The sequence below is a fragment of the Rhipicephalus microplus genome, chromosome 8 (assembly GCF_043290135.1).
Source record: "Rhipicephalus microplus isolate Deutch F79 chromosome 8, USDA_Rmic, whole genome shotgun sequence".
In the NCBI taxonomy this organism is placed as follows: Eukaryota; Metazoa; Arthropoda; class Arachnida; order Ixodida; family Ixodidae; genus Rhipicephalus; species Rhipicephalus microplus.
This window is the reverse complement of record NC_134707.1, coordinates 114068376-114091481: the sequence shown is the minus strand read 5'-3', so window position 1 is coordinate 114091481 and position 23106 is coordinate 114068376. Positions and strand designations below refer to the sequence as shown.

General features: G+C 44.2%; 1 pseudogene; it reads right to left on the bottom strand.

Annotated features, from left to right (window-relative positions):
• Window positions 1-9724, bottom strand: part of LOC119186493 (uncharacterized) — a 36015-nt pseudogene extending 26291 nt beyond the window's left edge.
• Between the last annotated feature and the right edge of the window lie 13382 nt (window positions 9725-23106).

Below are 23106 nucleotides of genomic sequence, written 5' to 3'. Positions count from 1 at the left end.
ATTTTACATGACTCGTAGCTCGCCTGGCCATTTAACTGTTTCAAAGTCCAAATTTCTATTATACAATAAAAGACGGTACAGTTTCGAACTTCTGATTTTGCGAGCTTACGCCGGCTCCGTGCCCTCCTTATCACGCATTTATCCTCACCCAACTTCTTCCTATCTCGCTCAATTTCGATATCATCAGATTCAAAGTGCCGGAGGTTTGCCGATTTCGAGCGGTCACAGTACTATTTTGACGTTTGCTGTGAACTGAGGAGTTGCGCGCGCTTGTTTTGCGGCTACTTCTATGTAATTCAGCTACGTCTACGTGATTGTAACGTTGAGCAATTACGTCGCGGGCGGTTGGAGTGCATGAAAAGTAAACACGAAAAGTTTCTCCAATTTTACCAAAAGTCGAGGCGCAGATTTCCACCACCTAGCTCCCCATTAGACAGATCTCAGGAGATTGACTGGAGGCGACTTCAAGCTAGAACATTTCCCCACCCGAAGCACCTAAATCGCATCTACCCCGAACTATACCCAGATGACTCGTGTAAGCTATGTAGATTGAGTCACGCCACCCTAGAGCATATATTATGGGAATACACACCGATACAGGACACCAATGCAGTCTCCCCAGAACAGCTTGGGGCGCGGTGGAGAGCCGCGCTGATCAGCTCAGATCGCGCAAATCAAATATGGGCCATCCAGCGAGCACGGGAGGCGGCTGAGAGACAGGGTCTCTCCACCGCCACTGGCGCGGTTTAGGGCCCATGCCCTAATCCGCTGGTTAAGCAAAGTTTTCTCACTCACTCAAGTTTCTAGCTGCTAAAGAATAAACTTGTGCTGCCATTAAGGCTGTATCCTATTTCGTTGGCGTTTTGGAGTAGTAATGATAACTTTGGTAAATGAGGTGGTTCTCAGTCAAGAGTCAGGTATGCGTACTAGTAATTACGTATACGGCTAGTCTAATAACGTAGAATAGCGGGTGAAAACGTGAAGAGCGAAATATTTCTAATAGAGCGGCGAAAGGCAAGAAACTTCGCGCGAAAGAAGTGACATCTTTGCATCACTCACTGCATAGCATAAGCTTAAACTGATGGACCCCTACGACTCTCGGCACCACACATACACAACGATAAGTCTACGCGACGCGTTCGATTTGTATACACGTGAAACAAATCGCTACGCTCGGTTAAACGCAGCAACGAAAAACACACGTGGCACAGCAGCTTCGCAGCGCAGCACAACTAAGCCTTCGGATGGAAGGAAAGATTGGATTCACGAAACAACGACAAAACACTTACAAAAGCTGAAGCGTAGTTAATCCTTAGTTGCGGTGAAAGGTCACAGAACGCACATGACAACTCGGCACGCGCGTAAAACGGCCAAGCACAGGCTGCGAACTCTCGAACAGCGCGCGTGAAATGCGTGCCTGAAGCTGAGGTGTAATAAATGTAATAAATGGATTCAGCGCCTCCTAGATTTCCTGTGCCTGCCGGATTATTGGTGGTCACTTGGGAAGCGGCGGTCGTCAGAACTACGGTGGTGGCGCTACTCAAGTAGGGATGTCTTCAAATTAGTTTTTACGTTTTTGGAGCCTAGATGCAACAAAAATACCGTAAAAAGTTTTAAAAAGACGTAAAAAAATAAATTAACCCTACGTAAATGACGCTGTCATTCAGCAAAACTTTTTTATTACAAAGCATCCTCTGAATATAGTACCAAACGCTGAAATTGCCGATCTCAAAGCCCAAGTACAAAGACCCTAATTCCTACGTAGGCAGTGCCGTCATAGATGACTAGCATTTCACGCTCATCCGACAGGCACAAGAAATCTAGGAGCCGTTGATGGAGTAATGTGTGTAATGATCCCAATGAAAACAAATTGCCCGCAGCTTCCCTCGGGGGAACACTGAGGAGGATGCGGAGCATATAATTCGTTAACGGGGTGTTAAAGTGCGACTTACTTGGGTCGATGGCTAAATTGGTTAACGTGGTTGTAGGAGGGGTTGTTAAATGAGTGAACACGTACACACGTATGCGAAAGGGCGGCGCTGGTCGAATGGACGTCGATCATTGTGTTTGTGGATTCATTGGAATTCATTTCACCGCGACCTTGGACGTCGACGCGCCGTACAAACCAACCGACGAGCGGCAACTGAGCGAGCGAGCGCCGACCTTGAGTATATATACAGCGCGACGGCGCATGCACTGTCAGCTGTCGAATGTTCGAGAAGGGGGAGAAGCGCAACGGCGCATGCGCGCGCGTCAGCTGCTAATGTTCTCGAAGCGTGACGGCGCATGCGCGCTACATTATACAGCTAGCGAATGTTCGTGAAGAGGAGAAGCGCACACGGTGTGTAGAGGAGGAAGGATGCACAGATGGTCGAGGAGTGAAGCGCGCGTGGTGTGTAGAGGAGGAAGGGATGCGCAGATGGTGGAAGAAGGAGGAGGAAGCTTGCGGACGGCGCCGCACTACAAGCCTCGAGTATTAGATGCTCCGCATCTAAAACCGTGGCCGCATTTGCAATCATTCCACTAGAAAGCGCCACAACCGAAGAGTGTGCGAGTGCGCGAAATTTTAAATAGCAGTTTGACTCCATCTGCAGTTCTTGAGCAAAATGTTCACGTATAACGATTGTAACTAAACATACTTCAAAATTATATACAACTGAACTTATTTTAATACGTTATTGCAATAAATAAGGTTTCATATGGTCTTATAAGCTTGCATGTTTTCTGTCGCAGAATAGCGACTCAGATCGCCTCCATGCTTACTGTTCTCACTGCAAGAAGCATTCCCTTCGATCCCTGTTACGTCAATGTTCGGGGCTGATTTTGTGACCCCCCTGCCCTTCCCATCCCCGGGCTCACACCTATGTTCCCAGGTACACGCGGACGTACGTTTATCTTATGAGAAGGATGCGGAGATAAGATGCATTGACGGAAGCTTTGCGAAATGACGCTATAGAGATATGCACACATACATGTTGAGCAGTCGCAGATGTTTTACTTACAGTGTTTACAGTTGCATAGTGATGCCAACAGCAGCATGGGTATCAGCAACACCAGAAGCGGTAGTCTGATATTCATGCTAGTGCTTGCGAGAATGGTAACCCTCGACACTGCTACAATGGGTCTCTTGGGTTTGGCTTGCACTGCCTGCACTAGATCTGAAAAATATTTCAGCGATGCTGTGGGCGCGCAGCACCGGTTTAGCAAGTGGAGCCGCGACACTACAGCGCGGCGGCTGCTGCCAAAACTAAGGTGCAAGTGCAGGCCAAGACGGTCAAACAGACAACGCGGCGTGTATCGATGGTGTTGTTTACCAAAACATTGTCGTGATGGCTGATGGCTGTCTTGATAGCAGCCGTACAAAAAAACTACTCGACAGCATCGCTGATTCCGACAACGCAGCGATCCTTAACGGAGGTATCAGAGAAGGCGTTTCGTTGTGCGTGAAAATCTCAGTCATGTGTCCGGCTACATAGGTCCCTTAAATGAGAACATAGAGTTAATAACTCTATGGATTGGAATACAGTGAAGCCAGAGGAGGTGCTGGTGAAGCCATGGCGGGCTGCGCAGCTCGATTTAAAACTCTGAACCTCAAATCACGGCTGGTCTAGACAGCACCTGCGTGCTCGCTTCTTACGAAAGAAAATAAACGCGCGCAGGTGCAGTATAGCCCGGCCGTGTTTGAGTATAGGTGGTTTTCACCTACGAGAAACCCTGTGCTTCCACAGCCTACGCTTCGGATTTCCGCAAAGCATGCGGGGAAGGCACTACTTCAGGCCGCTATGACTACGGCCATGTTCGTACTGTCGCAATATTTTTTAGAGTAAACACAAGAGCGCGTCGTTTTCAGTACTACTAGCGCTGGTAGAACACACGTCACAGTATCTGACCGCATGCGCAAGCGGGGTAGCTTCACTTCGTGCGCAACACATCATTGCAGCGTTCGCTTGTCGTCTGCTAGCTGATTTTCGGCCTTCCTGCTGATCCCATTATGATCGCAACAAAAATTTGGGGACTTTCAGTTCAAATGCCTTGTCTTTTATACCTGCCATGACACTTGTTTTACGCCATTTTTTTTCTTTTTCCATCGTATTTGTAGTACAACGAATAAGTAATCACTTCACTCCCTTCACTCCCTTCGCAAACACCCGAACTGTTTGGTGGTATACGTTTGACGAAATACTGGTACGTTTATTTATTTCTGTCAGTAATCTAGAATATGTAGTTTCACCTAATGCTACACTTGTAATTTGTTGTGTCCCCCTTTGAAAACCAAAAGCACCTCTGCCATTCTGGAAGGTACAAAAAATAGCGACCCAAAGTTAGAATTTTTGCCACTCTTGGTGAACCTTGCGCTTGACCGCAGTCGCCACGAAAACAGCGTTTCGCACATAGGTGATTTCATGTATATTGCCGCATATTTTCACAAATTCTCAAGCTTGCTAGAACAGTATGGCGATCCAGCGATTTGCCCTGCGCTAGTTCAATACTATCACAATGTGCACCAGCGCCAGGCATACTAGAACACGAAATGTGCATCGGAGAAAGCGCCCACTAAAAGATTCGGCAGATCCCATATACCAGGGAAATAACGTTATGCGAAGCATGCGGAAGAAAGGTGACCATGTTTGGGATTTTTGTTATTGAGCGACACGTAGTGAAATTACGCTAAATTAGTGTACAAATGTCGCACACACAGACATATGTTGAGAAGTTGCAGATGTTTATATAACCAGTTTGCACTTGCGCAACGATGCCAGCTGGAGCATACGTATTAGCGGCACCAGAAGCTGATATGAAGCACTGATGCTCGCCAAGATGCTCGCCCTAGACACTGCTAAGTAAATCAGCTTTAGCGCATGGCAACTAACCACATCTGTGACGTTAACCCGCCGTTACGGCTGTATCAAAATAGGACATATGTAATGTTTATAAAATTGGGTAGGCAGCACTGAAACCACCTTTAACGTTTCACGAAGATTAGTGTCTATTTGAAAAGTAGTTCCGAGACCTGGCATAGCTCTGTGATTAAATGCTTCATCGGCACCCAGAATGCTTGGGTTCGATTCCAGCTGGGACTCGTCGGGCTGACGCTACCGACGTCGGGTATTCCTTAACCCTTTCGGCCCTGGCGGTGTCAATTGACACCACCGCACAAATGTTCCCCTAGTATCTCGGAAACGTAACCAGTACTGCTCATTCTTGGGGGCATAGTTCTTCTATGCTCCTCACTGCAATTGACACCAATATTGCGGCACGTTTGTGGAGGTAGCAGCCACAAAGAAGAAAAAGCGTGACCGAGGTCTTCCGTGAAGCCGAGGCGCGTAAGTTGAGGCGGGTAAGCGCCATTTTCGGGACGACGTACCGAAGCTGTTTCAGTGAGTATTAGGCTGAAAAGTAAGACGTTGGTTTCCATTTTGTGTGCACCATTGATTGGCAGAAAAAAATTAGCCGCTTTTTTCCATTTCTAATCACAGGGCCCTAATTACCTAATTTGATGCCACGTTAATCCGAAAATGCTTGTACCAGTGGCTCAATTTTTTGTTTGTGGTCTTCTCCCAAGTAGCACAAATACGTTATAATAATGTTACTTTTACGTTCAGCTTCAATGTTGAAACAGTATTGTTAATGTCATTGACAGTAAATGTTCTGCTAACGTTCTCAATAAACGTAGCGATAACGTTATCTTGAACATTCTGTAAACGTTAATAAAACATTATGATGTTTTCAAAACGTTAAGTAAAACACAAAAAGTGACGTTACAAGTTACACTCCCGTAACGTTTATAAAATATTAAGAGTTATTGTAAATTATGCTCATGCAACGCTGAAAACAGGCCCAATTTTAGAAGTCTTTTTAACTGAAAAGACAAACTTGCGAATCAAAGCTGGAGCATGTCTTCAACATGCAGTAGGGTATTCTAAAGCACATTAAATTATTGATGGAACGCATGTGTGTTAGCGGCTTGTATATATATGCAAGGACTGAACCAGACTGATTCGAAGCACTCTAATCAGCAGTTTTAAGGACTTTCTACATTTTGCAGCTGTTTGGCAGCATTAACTCAGCTCAACTGCATATCTTGATTGCAAATATACTTTATTGCATGATGCCCGTATATACATTGTTCCTCAATGCTCATCTAAGGCTTGGCTGTGATCAATAAGCTGGCCGCAGCACTTTGTTCTGCAAAAACAAGGAATATTCAGGAATTACTGCAGATGATAAGCAAACAAAATATCTTTAGTAGCAGCATAAATATTGCAGATGCTTTTGATAAGACAATGAAAACCATTCACCACCACTGTACAATTAATGCACGTCGAGAGACAGATAGATATGTAGGGTTTAATGTCCCAAAACCACCATATGATTATTGGGAAGTAGAAACAGCGCAACAATATAGACAAGAACAGAGGAAGAGACGACACCACGCTGACTCGCAACTAAACTTTTTTTAAAGATACATACATCAAGCATTTGACCCGTTCACGTGGACAACCTTGACAAATGCTTGATATATGTGCGTGTATCTTTCAATCGATAAGTTTAGTCGCGAGTCAGCGCGGGGTCGTCTCTTCCTGGTCCTTGTCTATATTGTTGCGCTGTTTTTACTTCCCAAGTATGAACCACTAACTAGCCCAACGCTGTTATCACCATATAATTATGAACAACGCCCAGTGCAGGGCTCCGGAAATTTCGACCACCTGGGGTTCTTCAACGTGCACCTAAATCTGAGCACACGGGCCTACAACATTTCAGCCTCCATCGGAAATGCAGCCGCCGCAGCCGGGATGAGAACCCGCGATTTGCGGGTCAACAGCCGAGTACCTTAGTCACTAGACCACCGCGGCGGGGCAAAATTAATGCACGTAGCCTTGTAAGTGCTCTGTAAAATACTTGTTAGCAGCAGATGTTTTTAAAAACTCGAATTTCGTCCAACCACGAATAATGATCACTGTCAGCACTGCCTTGCAATAGTGCTACCTTCCTGGTCCACATCACATAGTGCTATTGTAGTCGCTCGATGGTATATGTTGTCACTTGCTGCCTGCTTGCACATGCCCGCACTTCAAAATTTAAAGCTTTTGACCCCTTCGTTGTTGTTCATGGCCCCCGCACGGCAACCACTTATTTGTTTTTCGCACCTGTATCATGACAAAGGCACAAATCAGAAGAATAATCTCCACGCTGGTCGCCACTATCTTAGGGCCCGACGGACTCTCCACGCACATGAAAACTCATCGCATACTTTTGCCAACTTCTCCTTCCACCTGTCGCTCGCTGTGCTTGCACATCCAGGGAAATACCGAGGGGCCCTGGGGGCTGCCTTATATGGCCGCTAGTGTGGGTGAGGGCAAGGATGGTTTCTGGTGATCCCTACAAGCCGCAACACAGATGCGCTCTGAAACCACATCTTGAAAGAGCATGTTAGCTTCAGTCGCGGGATCGAATCCCAGCTGTGGTGGCTGCATTTTCGATGGAGGCAGAAATGTTGTAGGCCCGTGCGCTCAGATTTGGGTGCACGTTAAAGAACCCCAGTACAACACTGGGTTAAAGAACCCAGTAGAACAAAACCTTGTCGACCAGGTAAGCAGCAGCACTTTGACTTGATCTCGTTGATTGACCATACTGCATTGACTGCTGAAAGGTCCGAAGCCTGGTAAGCATGGAGCTAAGTTTTCCCCACAATACCGGCATGAAAGTTGGTCAGTTGCTTGAAAAATTTAGCAGATATCTTTACATCAACACTATCTGATAAAATAGTTGTTGCGATCACAACGTTGCCGTCTTTCATACGAAGACATGAGTCAGCATTGTTGGTTCCAATAACTATATCTGAAAAAGCTATGCAGTGTGTCCCTGAAAACCTGGAGGAGTAGGTCCAAAATCATGTAGCTTCCGCAAAGTTACTTGCTTTTCTGGGAGTGCTGTTTTGAACACGTCACTCTGACTGCGTTCACACAAGCACTCATGACTTGCTGAAGCGGTCGATTTGGAGATTTCAAGTCACGCTTCAATTGACCCAAAAAGTTCTCAAACGAGAATGTTGAAAATGAGTCAAGATGGCCAAACTTCTGCACATCATCAGAGAGGTGTACAAGTGCATGTACATTGTACACGTAAACACCCTCTCCATAAAGACGTCCAGCATCAGTGACAAACCCTCGGAGAAGATTTCTGGCAAAGTTTAGGTGCAGGTGGCAAAGCTCAAGGCTTGCGAGGATAGACAATGCCACGCTCAGCTTCATGAAATGCTGGTAATAACATTTTTCAATTCGCCCTGATAGCACCACAGGTCCAAAGTGGAATAAAAAGTTTTGAAACTCTGTGGCCTTCCATCTTTCCAGTTCGCAAAGACTTCGGGGCTTACGGGCCATTTCCCGAGGTGTGTGCTTCTGCAAATTTATTAGCATCTTTGATATTTCATTCTGCACACGTACTGGAACCTTTGACCTATGAGGTACTCCACGGACCCAGTAGTGAAGCAGTTTCCTCAAAACCCCTAAGCACACAAGGTGCATGTAATCCAGTAGAAAATCGCAAACCATGGCAATTTTTAACTCGGTCAGTGGTGATTGTCCACGATGGTGCTCTTCCTGATCTTGGTTCAGAAATGCTTCATCAGTTCGCAGTAGATCATTGAGCTCTGGAAGAATTAATTTTCCGGGGTTTTCATAATAGACTCCTTGAGTGCATCTCTCGCAACTGCAATAGCCCCCCTGGCCCGTGATGCACTTGAAGAATGTTCTTGCAGGTGCATCACAGACAAATGCACGTACTTCAACTGTAAACTTTTTGTCACCTTGAGTGAAGCCTTCCTTTTCCAGCGTGCTCACTTCTGCAATAAAATCACTCAAGTAGTCCTGGAGGCTCTCAGGTTTTGTGTTTCCAGCAAACAAGGCAATGACAAATGACTTGAGATCACTGGACTCTTCAACAGATGCCAATATTGGCCAGAACTGTTTCAAGACTGAAAGTTAGGCTAGTTGGTGATACATTATGGGCAGAAAAAGCGGACAAACTCACAGGATGAAGAGAAGAGACATAAACGAGCGCTGCTTGTTTGCGCTTGTTTGTGTCTCTTCTTTTCGTCCCGTGAGTTTGTGCGCTGTTTCTGCGCATAACAGAACTGTTTGCTTGAACTCTTTGCAATGGGAAGCCCATCAACATTTATGAGAAGTGCGATGGTATCACTTGTGATGCTGCCTGCTTGTGTCATTTGTTCTAGCGTTGATTTAATACCAAAGTAGTGGTATAAACCGGATGTCCCCATTTTTCTTAACGCGCAAGACCTCGGTGTCCCCATTAGGGTTCGTGAGTCACTGGGTAACTCCGTGAGGTGCTTCTTCAATATTTTCAGCAGCAGCGTTAGATGAGATGCACAAGCTTTAGTTTCACAGGCCCAAGCTACCAGCTCGCTGGCCAAGCTCGGCTGTTCTTCATAAGTTGTTTCAAACTAAACTTCTGCCACATTGCTGGCCAATCTTGGCTGTTCTACAGCTGATGTGCTTGAAAAAGCATTTGTAGGGTTGACATGCTCTTGATTTGAAGCCTTCGTGACATCACTGCTTCTGTTGCCTTCATCATTTGCGAAATTCTTATCCTGTTCGGAAAAAGATGAAGTTGCAATGTCTGCGAAGTGTTCGTGCACACATTCAGCAACTCTTCTTTTTATCTGCTGTTCGCCGACATGTTGTAAACGTCTCCGGTACCGTTTCATATCTGCACATGAAATAGCGAATGTTTTTAATTTAAGTTGACACACAAAGAAAGCTAATAACTACTGCAGTAACACGAGCTAAAATGGTGATAATATGGCATGCCATAGAGAAGGGAGTACTCATGATTAATTTTGGCCAGCTGGGAATCTTTTATGTGGATTGAAATGTATAGCTTTGCTTGTACTTAGCCTCTTCGTGATGCGGCGGCCGTGGCCTCTTTAGCAGCATGACAGCTGATATACAGCCACGGAGGGTAAAGGGAGAAGTTCAGGGGAAAATGGAAGCTTGAAGACATGAAAAATTTGCGAACACGGGGTGTCGTTGGGGCGAACGTTTCGAGAAGCGGATTTGTTTCTTCAGCCTGGCTAAGCCTTTCAAAATGTTGGCTCCAACAGCACCCCGTGTGCAATCATTTCTGCTCTTCACAACTTAAAGGTTATGCAAATGCCACAAGAGTACTTCTGGTCACAATCAAGCCCGATCATTTCTCGATCGCAAAACCGGTGACACAAGAGCGCTTTTGATCGCAAACAATTGGCCAATGCATTGCGTTACAGCCTGATCTGAATCGAGTTTGGTGCAGACATCGCACAAATAGAGATTGGACCTGATCGCGATTAAAACGGACTGCACCGGTGTCGTACGAGCAGTCACGATCACAAAATTGGCCGATCTCGATGAGGCTTAAGCCGGATCAGGTGCTGCTACTTTGACTCTTCCTATTGCGATCAGCCCCCATCGCAACGCGATCCAACTTTCAGATTGCGCTGCGCCAAACTTGATCCGCGGATTGGTTTTTGTATCATCGTGGTTTCGACGTACAGGGTTGGTCAAAAGTTCTTAGGCCACTATCTTATGTATTTCTATGGCAGCGTGGCCTGGGAACTGTTGACCCCTCCTGTACTTTTGTGTCAGCCACGGCGGGGTACCGCGTGACGTTGGTATTACATGCATGCAGTAGTTTAACTTCATCGAGAGTAGCAGCTTTAAAGTTCAATGAACTCATTTATTCTTACCTTCACTACCTTCACAAGCGTGAATGAAAATCGCGCCGGTCTCGTCGTCACGATCATCTACGCTCGCCACGGAGGAAGGAAAGGTGCCGCGACCCTCGCCAAAGAAACAGGAGGAAACACAAGCCAAAAAGAAAGACGCTTTCATGGTTACCAACTTGAGCCAACACATAAAAAAATTAAGTGCTGCATCTGATTAAGACTGCTAGTGCTGCAGCAAAAAAAAAAACATTTGCAAAACAAACCAGATTGTTGTTCAATATAGGAAGTTTTTGTTATCTGAATAAAATATGCTTATTTTTTTAAAACATCAGTAAGTTTTCACTAGCGCCACTTTTTCAATTGAGCAAGAACAGAGGTAAAAACGGGGCTGCACCCGTGAAGCGGCTTAAATTGTAAAAAAACTAGGATACAGTCAGCGCATTGTTACAGTAGGTAGAGCCGTAAAGCAAGCTGCGCTACAACTGCAATGACCCATTGGCGAAATTGGCGTCGTAAAGGTCGTAATGGTAACAAATGTTATGTGGGGCATCGTCTCGAAACGTATGGAGTGTGTGTGCATCATCTGCAAAACATTAGGGTTCGTTTTGCGGCATGTATATACACCGGACGCTGACATTCGACGCACAGTTTGGCCTTCGCAGATCTTGAGACTCTCAGTGCTCGCCTACTGTGCTTTTTATTTGATCGCGGAAGGTGGTTGGTGCTTTGATCGATGCCGACCTGTCCCACCTTACGGCATGTTGCCTGGCTGGAATGTGCTAGTTGTGTTCAGCGTGTTACCAAATTAGGTTCAGTTCGTGGTGCGGCCCAGCAAGGGTAGCTAGCCCAGCTGCATACTGTCTTTGCGCACTGTTTTCGCGCCTTGCATTCATGATTCACCGAAGCGGCGAAGACGATAATGTGCCCGTTGACCATATTTTGTTGGTTTCGATGTCATGTCTGCGCACGGATTGACTTTCGGCAGGACATTTTCTGACTAGTGTTCAGCTATTTTGACCGAGTGGCCGACTGCATGCACTTGCCTACGAAGTGTGTTACTCGCACAGTTGCGTTACGCCTCATTTATGTAGCTTCCTTGTAGCTGTTCTGGCTAAGGAGTTACGTTAATTAGCGTAATGCTTTTCATGGGACGTCTCATTTTTGGCCAAATTCATTCGGACTGTGCTCCAGATGAAATGTAGAAACTAACCTCATCGTATTAACGCAGTGCCTACAATCCTGACCGAGTTGCTATATCTCCATTAATTTAACACAATTTCAAGGTGCACATGACAGAAATGGTGTGAAATCTGGTATTGGGTCTTGTTGAAGTATTGTTGCACAAGAACAGGCTACACAAAGAGAACGTACAACATGACTGCTCCTGTTGAATGTTCTTACTGCTCTGTTTTCTTTTATGCATTGAAATTTAAACAGCCAGACTACTTTCACTGTGATGTCCTTATGTTTGGCTTTGTGTAGTTTTATTAATAATATTATCGGGGCATTCACATGCCAAAACCATAACATGAATATGAGTGCACTGTAGCAGAGAGCTTTAGGAATTTCAACTATTTGGTGTTCTTAAACGACGTTGCACTGTACAATTGTCGGAAAGCTTAACTCACGCTCCGCAGCCTGTCTTGGACTGGTTTGACTGAGGCCAGCCGCGAAACACTGGGCACTGTTGCCAAGATAATAGCTCGGTAAGCTTGAATTGTATGTCGGCATGCATGCGTAACACCTCGGCAACAAAACTCAAAGCTGTGTGGCCCTGGTGTCTACCAAACTGCTTCAGGACATGTTGTGGAGCATTCGAGCTAAGCTTACTGACGACTGTACTTGGGCCTCTGGCATTTTGCCTTTGTGGAAATGAGCTGTAGCTTTGGCTGCTGATGTTGAGATGGTGAATGAAAACAAGCCAGGATGAGGAGCATTCTTTACATGCTCACGCTGCCATACTTGTTAGAAACAGTAATTCTTACCGAGATTTGAAATGTTTTGACATGTTAATTATAAAAGCCCCATAAATTATCTCAGATTCTGGTGGCTGCGGAAGCTATACACAATATTTATATTGCTTCTAATGCAGTGACATACAAGAATTCGCAAAGCTTGTACTAAGCCGCTCAAGGCTTGAAACAGCAAAACTGCACGATTGTGAAGACGTTGCTTCTAGGCTTTAGCTAGGTGATGCTAGGTCGTGTTTACGTTGATTTTTAGATCAGAAAAGCCCATAGACAGTCACAGGCACGACACAGTTATTCAAATTCCAGAGACAGAAACTCGCCCTGAAACTGAGCGTCCACACGTGTCTTTTACAGATCGACAGGCACGTCTTTAGCGCAGGCTTTTTGTTGCTTCGGGGTGTTCTCACCGCTGCCGTTGCCTTTCTCATTCTCTAGTATTTTCTCATACGGGCTCAGGGGTCTTGGACTTGCTGTTGCTTTGAAGCGATTTGTTGGGCTAACTGTTGCATTCATCATTATTAGTGAACCTGTGGCGAGTAGTGCAATTTTCCCAATTTCTATCACACATACCCATTTATGATGATGATAGTTTTTTGGTAGGCTGCACAGGGGCACATACCTGTTACAATAATAGTTTTCTGCCACCCACTCGTGATTTGCTAAACAGCTTCGCTGATAGAAGTCTAAAGGATCGCAAAAGCCTGGTGAGGTCATGCTACGATGTACTCTCTCAATTATGTCAAGTGTCTTATTTTTTAAGAATTACCAGAATCTAAACGTCTTCTGAAGCAAGATAGTTGACAATACCTACAAAGCTTCTGGCTATTTTCATTATAACTTGCATTTTGCCCCTCCATGAGTCAAATTTTTGAGCTTACAAGACAAGACTTGGCCCAAAATAAAAGTAATCATCTGCAGTTTGAACGCAGCCCAAATGAAGTCTATGGAGCTTGTCCTAAACAGTGAAGTTATATCAAGCTGTTCCATTTACTCTACTGTTACTCGTACTGTACCAGCTGGTGTTGCTTAATTATTCTGTTCCAATTACTTTACCGTTACTCGTACTGTACCAGCTAGTGTTGCTTAGATAAGGAATAACCCAGGCGTACATAATGTATACCTGCAATGCACAATCACTAGAATGTACTTGCAGTACCGAATGCATACATTTCAATATAACTTCCAAACTGCTCATCATACTTCAGCCCAGACACATTACCAGAAGGCTGTCGACCTGCCTCTTGTTTGCACCACGACCCACTGTCGCTCCTTTGCTAGACCACCCAGGACTGGAACAGTCTTTCCAAGAGCATCACCATAGCTTTAGCGAAGCCTTAGCATCTTTGTTTTATTTACAATAATTGTTCGGCTCACTCCCGCATGTAAAGCATTGGGACCTCAATAAAGAAATTGCATTACTGTTTTGACAACCTTATGTGAGTCACCAGTTTTCTAGGGAATCAGCAGGGGCATGCAAATTTAAAGCATCATTTGCCCAAGCCACACCAGCACTCCCCCACCGCAATGCGACCCCTCCCCCCCACCAAGACTCAACTCATTCATGCCGACGTCCATGGTAGTCTGGCTATTAAAGTACATACCACAGTGACGTATGAGAAACTTGAAAGCTACTACAAACACATGACCAAAAGACAGCTGTGTATGACATTTCAAGCAGTAAAAGCAGTTCATGAGCATGCATAGAATAGTTGCAATATCAATTGAAGAATAGCCATGAATTGATTACACTATATGTTATTGTAACTATCATTATCTGGTGTCACTTAGGAAAAAACAATTTCATTTCTTAAATGAAGTAATGTTTTCTCTGTATATTTTCTCTGTACATCACGAAGTATTTCTCTACAGCTAAATTTCTTGTTAATGGGCATTTTTGGCAAATAATGATGGTAAAATATTACATGAACATTGCTGGAATGTTTACCTGTTATGTTAGTTTGTCGTGCAATTTTAACATTTCTTTATTGTTTGAAATATAACATTCAATGTTCAATGTTTTGTTTGAATGTTGCACCAATGTTTCACATTCAACGTTATTTTAACAGTGTATTATTAATATATATTTAACGTTTTACATACAACAAAGAACGTTATACATTTCATGTAAAACGTTCAGACAATATTGTTTGAAAACATAAAATGTTTCTTCAACATTCGCAACAAAAATACAATGTTACTTTAATGTATTGTGCTACCTGGGCTGAGGTCCTAACTATGAGAAAAACGCGAACAAAAAAAGCATCTGACCAAAATAAAAAATCCAGGGCTGAAAGGGTTAACACTCACGCGTTAAAATTGCCCATGTGTGTTCTCGCCGTTCCTGAGCAGATACCAAGTGTCAATCACCTGTGGCACATACCCGCATACCAGCAGCACATACCCGCCCGTGGGTATGTGCCACTGTCTGGCGGGAAGTGTTTGACGACGTACGCGACGGGATTGTGACATTATTCATGTCTTGACAAGCGCGGCGTATTCGTCAAACCGTCTTACCCTCTCATGCTCATTTTGGTTCATGCCATGTAAATGAGGTGACCACGAGAGCCCCCAAAACATAAGCGGTGAGATAGATAGATAGATAGATAGATAGATAGATAGATAGATAGATAAATAGATAGATAGATAGATAGATAGATAGATAGATAGATAGATAGATAGATAGATAGATAGATAGATACGCTCAAAATCACCGAAGTTCGCTAAAAAATGCCTCACATTTACTATCAACAATGACCCAAACGACGCCAGCAAAAAATAAGACATTTTAAAGTTTACTTGCATATCTAGTGGAACGTAATTGGAAGCTATACATTGTTGCCACTTTGAGGCACACGGCTTTCCTACTGGTGTGCGCGTGCAGCAGACGACACGCGCTAGCTCGCCTGACGCAATGCGTGCGACTAGAGTTACTGCTAAAAGGTAGCATATACAGTAACTCTACGCGCGACGGCAGAGTTTTGCCCCCTGGCCGCACTGCGCATGACCGATACTTTCCGATGCCGCCGCCTAACGGCACTGGGAGCTCCGAAAGCTACGCGCTGCCATGTTCACTCTCAAAAAGACTGTGACTGTACGCGTGTGTGCCTATGCGTGATACTGAAGTTGAGCCGTTTTTTCTATTATCACGTTTGATTGTGCCGTATATGTATGCAGCCATCGCACAAAATGGAAGGGTACGAGCAAGAAAACGCGAAACCGGTGAAATTTTATTCTTTGCCGAACGTTATTCGTGGGCACACTGCAGCTTGCGGCGAATCGTCGTGGCGAGTGATTCAGCCGTCTTCGCCAGCCTGACTTTAACAAGCCTTGGGGGTGAGTCCTTGAGAGTGGTTCACCTGCGATTGGAAACTCAGTTGAGTTCGTATTCTGAGAAGTTTGAGTAAATTCCGATGCCAACGAATCACAAAAACAAAGAAAGCACAAAGCACAGTAAGTGCAGTCAGTTTCAATGCTTTGGCAAAGGCGTCTGCGAAAAGCACAACAAAGCAGGGTACCCAACGTTAGATTATTCATATTAATACATGCTCGGTACACTGCGAGCTTAAATGAGAGGCACGCGTTTTTGTTTTACTCGCTAAATGTACCTGGCTCAGTACACTAGCCTCAAAGCACAGCTGGCTTGTAACTTTAGTCTAGTAAATAATTAAATGCTCCTGATACATTTAATTCGATTGATCAAAGCTGTGGGTGAGCCAACCACGTGCGTGCGCACGTGCACTTTACCACCACCTAATCTGCCCCATGCAATGGTGTTTTCAAGTGCAAGTTCGTAAGCTCTGTTGTCAAAGGGATATGTGACAATAAGGAGGTTTAAACTTAGCATGTCCCCCGCAAACACCTCAGATCAAAACTGTTGACTTTTTTAAACCTTATGACTCTTCCGTACTCGACAATTACGCCTCATCTTTTGAACAATTTAAATGCTGTAGCAAATTTTGCCGTCTTTCTTATGTTTTGTAACATTGTCCGGGAATGTCTATCAAAGTATGTGCCTCAAAAATGTAATACAGGAGACGCCAGATACCTATGGTGCCAAAAAGATAAAATCAATTATACTTGTTTAATAAAGCGCTTACGTAAGGATATGGTCATTGCAAGTAATCGTAATGCTTCTCGACCTAATGTACTAAAAAGTAAGATTGAAAGAGGCTAAAAACTGCTAGTTTAACAGCGCCTTCGCTACACTAATAAAAAAAAGTGCCGCCGTATCCACGAAGTGAATGATGATGAGTAGGCGAAGATCCAGAGGTAAACCTGGTAAACTATGAATCCTCCGTACATTTTGTCCGCTCGGTTTTATTACAACGCCCCCCTAGCGTACGTCGCCGCATTAAATAGAACGATTACCTTCCACCAATGAGACGCGCCATATGTGACATCATTCCTATTTTATAACATCTCGTATCTTTCATCATCAACTACAAGAACCGCCGTCTAGTTTATAACATCTTGCATCTTTTCATTGTCAGCTACAAGTACAGACATCTAGTGAACACTGCAAAAATTAAATGAAAGGTGGGTAAATACAGGGGATGGTACCGCCATCTAGTGAACACTTGCTTTCCACCAATGACTCGCGCCGTATGTTACATCCTTCCTATTTTATAACATCTCGCATCTTTCATCCTACTACCAGTACCGCCGTCTGGTTTATAACATCTTGCATATTTTCATCATCAACTACGTGTACAGCCATCTAAAGAAAACTGCAAAAACTAAACAAAAAGTGGCTACTGGATAGATGGATGGATGAATGGATGGATATGGCTGTACCCTTTAGATCGGGCGGTTGCTAGCGCCACCAAGCCGCAATACCTAATGAACTAAAAACTATATTTTTTTCCTTAAAAAGTGAGTTTGAGGATTCATACTTTGCAGTGAAGAGTTTAATTTTCACTCGTGCCTTGACTTTAGCCACCAATCATTTAACCTCCTTCTAGTTTAGCCTACCCGCCCAAAGTCTTTTTTGCCCTCCCGGTCCCAAAACCCCAGTGCTTTGAAAAACTCTGCGCCATCATCCTGAACTATAGGGTGAAGCCCTTTACAGAACATTATCAAGTGTTCGGCAGTTTCTTCTTCCTCTCCACACGTACTGTACACTGTGTCTACCCCTTCGTATTTGGCACGATATGTCTTGGTTCGCAGTACTCCCGTCCTGGCCTCAAACAGTAGAGAACTACCCTGAGTATTATCATAGATCCTTTCCTTGGCGATTTCCTGCTTAAAAGTTCGATAGATCTCTAGTGCAGACTTCCTAATCATGCCAATTCTCCACATGTCACTCTCCGTTTCCTTCACTTTCTTCTTAACCGATAGTTCTTTTTGGTTTGGCCACCTGCTGTATTCTAAGTATTTACACGTCAACTTCCTGGTTCGTTTTCTCCATTTTGTATCGACATTCTTCATGTACAAGTAGCTGAAAACCTTCCTAGCCCAACGTTCTCCCCCATTTCTCTCAATCGCTTGTCAAATTTTATCTTGCTGCTAGCTTCCCTGCCCTCAAATGATGTCCATCCCATATCACCTTGTACTCCCTGATTCGGTGTATTCCCGTGAGCTCCTAAAGCAAGCCTACCTATTCCACGTTGCTTAATTTCTAATCTTGCTTGAACTTCCGATCTTATGCAGAAGACCGTATTTCCGAACGTCAGCCCAGGAACCATGACCCCTTTCCATATTCCTCTCACAACATCATACCTATTGTAATTCCACTGTGCCCTATTTTTCATCACTGCTGCAATCCTGTTACCTTTAGTCGTCACGTATATTTCGTGTTCCCTCAGGTACTCGGACCCATTGCTTATCCATAGGCCCAGATATTTGTAATTATCTCTTATCTCTAGCGTGACCTCCTGTATTCTATGCTCACTACCTTCGTTGTCATTGAAAATCATTACTGCTGAGTTTTACCCTCATTACCGCAGATGTCCATCAATCTGTGCAAAGCTTCCTTGTTGGCCATTAGCACTGTATCATCTGCGTACATTAATGCTGGTAGTGCCTGATCAATAAGTTTTTCTTGTTTCACTAAAGAGAGGTTGAAGCCCAGTCCACTTCCCTCTAAATTTCTCTCTAATCCTTGTAGGTACATCATGAATAATAAGGGTGAAAGGGGGCACCCCTGCCAAAGCCCCCGTTTTATTGCTGCAGGCTTGAATACTTGTTTTTCCCACTTTATGACTACCTTGTTACCTTTATAGATACCCTTTAAAAGATTAATGACTACATGTTCCACGCCTAGTGTGTCGAGTATTGCCCACAATTCCTCTTGAACCATTAAACCACGCTATCGTACGCTCCCTTGATATCCAAAAATGCTAGCCACAGGGGCCTGTGTTCTTTTCTACTATTTCGATGCACTGCGTCAATGAGAACAGACTGTCTTCCAACCTCCTGTGATTCCGAAACCCAATCTGCAGTTCCCCCAGCACCCCCTCATCCTCTATCCATGCCTGCAGTCTTTCTTTCATAATCTGCATCGCCAGCCTGTAGACCACTGATGTCCAGATATAGGACGGTAGTTGTTTATGTCAGCTTTGTCCCTCTTTCTTTTATAGATCATGCTCATCTTGCTAAGTTTCCATCCATCGGGAACTTCACCATCGATTATTATTTTGCTCACTGCCTCTCTCAAAGCCTGCTTAGACTTCGGACCTAATGTTTTATCAGCCTAATTGGAATGCAATCTGGACCTGTTGATGTACTACTAGGAACCCTTTTCTCAGCCCTTTCCCACTCTCGTAGTGAAAATGAAGCCATTGCACCACTTGATTCGTCTTTGTCTATTGTGGTGCATAAAGTACTTTTTTGTTGAAATTTTTCTGTCACCCTTGTTGTTATATATTCCTTAGCTTCGTCCCCTTCTAGCCTAGCACCTTGGGCTGTAGTTATAAAACTCTGCTAGGCTCGTCTCAATTCTTAGGGAGTTTAGATGGTTCCCAAATTTCGCAGCTGCCTTTCTATCTTTTTTATGTACTTCTGCCAGCCACTGAGCTCCCTTTCTTGTAATATTTTCATTGATCAGAAGGGATGCATCCCTTCTAGAGCTTAGAAATTTTTCCCATTTCCTTTCAACATCTTCCTTCGGTTCACCCCACTGCTTAGCATGTCTGTGTTCCCTAGAGGCTTCCTGACGTTTGGCTATGCCTCCCTTAACTTCCTCATCACATCAACTTTTGGGTTTGTGTCTTCTTTTTCGGGGTGACTTGTCACGCGTCTTAGCAAGCTCTAGCTCAAAGAGTCTAATTAGATTCGTGTATGTCCGCACTGTCTTATTATCCTCCGTGATTACTTTCTCAATTTGTTTAGTGGCTATTTCAATTAGCCTTTCTGGATGAAAATTTTCCTGTAGTTGCTCATCTTGTCTCCTTCCCATTTTCACTGCTCGTCCAAAACTTAGCTTGATACGTTGTTGATCACTACCCAGACTTCTGGAGCCACCTTCATCTATGTGCATTCCCCTGAGCTTATCATACATCCTATGTGACATCAGTGCATAATCTATTGTCGACTGCAGCTTTCCTACCTCCCATGTCATTTGCCCTTCACACTTCTCGATACTTTTGCAAATGATCAAATCAAGCCTTTCACATGTATCCATGATCATTTTGCCTGTCGGGTCGGCATACCCATCTATATTTTCTATGTCCGCATTCATGTCTCCTAGTATAATGATCTCGCACTCTCTTCCTAACTTCTGAATGTCCTTTGATATACACTCTACCATTGCCTGGTTTTCCTCTCTGGCCTTTGCTCCCGTCCACGAATACACAAAACCGAGGAGTGTCATTTGACCTGCCACTTTCCCTTTTAGCCATAAATGTTCCTTGCACTCCTGCTTGACCCTTTGCCAGTCTGTATTTTTATGAATGAATGCCCCAATACCGCCCCCCTTTCTGCTGCCTTCTGTTCTATTACAATATTCCCACGCGTAGTCCTGGTTGTTCGGAGGTTGTTCCATGTCCCTGAGATGTGTTTATACAAAACCGTATACCATCGACCTCTCTTCCCTTAGCTGTTCTTCTATCTCTTCACACTTCAGCCTGTTCCTACCACCTTGAATGTTAATATACCCTATGTCTGAATTGGCTCGGCGCTCGTGGCTACGTCTATTTCTGCCCCGGACTCTACCTATCTTAAATATTGGTGCCACTTTGGAATCGTATCTGTCCATACCACCTGTCGAAGAGTCTCCCTGGTTGTTTCCCTCGTTACTAGCTATCCTGCGTCCCGAAGGGCTCGCTTGCCCCCCAAAAAAGCTACTGGGCGTCCTGCAAGTCGCCAACCCACCTGATGAGCTAGCCGCCCCTCGAAGTGAATTCTGTATCGTTGAAAACCACCCCACCTATGCACCTCTCTGTTTATTTCCACCACCTCAAAGCCTTTCCCTCGACTCATCCGCCATATCTTTTGGTTTGCGTTGACAACCGCTCTTTGCAGGTTGCTGTCACGCACCGGTACCTCCGGTATCGTGCATATCACTACCTGTACCTTAGGAGAAGTGGCGCGCATGTCATCGACGCCTTTCGCCAGTGTGGTTGCTAGTCCTGCTGTATCTTCATTTAAGACATCGTTTAAACCAACTGATAGGGGATGGTACCGCCATCTAGAGAAAACTGCGAAAACTAAACAAGAGGTGGTTACACACAGAAAACGCATAGGCCATGCCTTAAAGAGCTTCGCCCCTAAAAATAAACTATCTAGGTTCTAGAGAAATAATAGTCCTCCATCGTCTATGCCTCCATCGCCCCGCCACACTGGTCTAGTGGCTATAGGGTACCCAGCTGCTGACGCCGCAGGTCGCGGGTTTGAATCCCGGTTGTGGCGGCTGCATTCCTGATGGAGGCGGAAATGTAGGCCTGTGTGTTCAGATTTGGGTGCACGTTAAAGAATGCCAGATGGTCGAAATATCCGAAGCCCTCCACTACGGCGTCCCTCATATTGATATGGTGGTTTGGGGACGTCAAACCCCACATATCAATCGATGCCTTCATCGTAAATTTAAACTTGATGGCCAATCTTCCTGATATCCTGAAGCTATAGAAGTTGCCTTTCATAATTACATGATGTCCGTTTTTCTACCGATAAGGGAATCACTCATGTGCAGCAAACTACCTGCCCTTTCTAATCTTGAATTAAGATTATCTGGAGCCCATATCTTTATAGTAAACCTTGAGGTTTCGAAGTAATTTCGCCCAGACTGTATTTCAGATAAATTTCTGAAGTGATATTCAGAATGGTGGGCTATATTTTACTGTAATACTTTAAAAAACAATATTCTCGGCATCAGTGACCCAGCTCTGGAAATCAGGAAACGTCATGCCTATATTTAGATCCGGAAACAAGCAAGTAATACCAAATTTAGGCCAATATTCTTCCTTTCTACCAGCTCAATACTTTTGGAACATTTCAATTACACATACATTGCAGAATGCCAAAATACACACAATATACTTTCATAACCACAGCGCGGTTCTCATGCTGGCAATTCTACTGCTACACATTTGCTTCAATTTACGCACGACATCGCTGCTTCCCTCAACGACCAAAAACAGGTTGATGACATATTTATTGACTATTCGAAGTTCTTTGACATCATTCGCTGTGCCAAACTTTCAGCTTTTCACAATTTTTGGTGTCAACAAGTTACTTGGATAAATAGCAGATTACTTTCTGTCAAACTCTAAATTTGTCAGGCTTAATCACGTGGGTCATCCGGTGTGCACATAACATCAAGAAGGTGCCTCAATAACACTCGGTTCTTGGTCCGCTTCTTGGTTATTGTTTATATAAATGACGGAAAAGAAATTATCGTTCATTGATACTCAAATTCAACTTAGAATGTATGCAGACGACTGCGTTATCTAATATTAAAGATCAGGAAGTGCTAGAGGGAATTTGTTTTCTTTCTCGTTTTGTAACAGGAGTGAAACATGGCAAACATCAAAAAGTCTAGTCACGAACTTTTAGATTAGGACGCAGCCTCTTAATCAATTTTACATGTACTTATAAGGGTGCAAGTCTAACGTAGTATCAAGTACAATGGTTACTCTCACAGAAAACAAGAAATGACACACGCACATCAAAACAATCGGGAACAAGCTCTTTCAAAACTGCAATAGGCTTTTCCACCAATAAAGCGATAAAGGCGCCGCTGAAGTTTCTGCTGTCAACCGCACTTGCAAACGACTGTGGTAATACCGCCTTTTTTCTCACCTTATCTATTCACGTCTGTTTCTTCTTACCCAGCGCTGAGTATCAAATCAGAAATATTCTGCTTATCTTCCCTGCCTTTCACCGAAACGTATTCTATCTCTCTCTCTCTCTCTACATTGGTGTAATACTCACAGCAATTTTAAAATGGCACACGCAGTCGGAACATTATATGCAACAAGC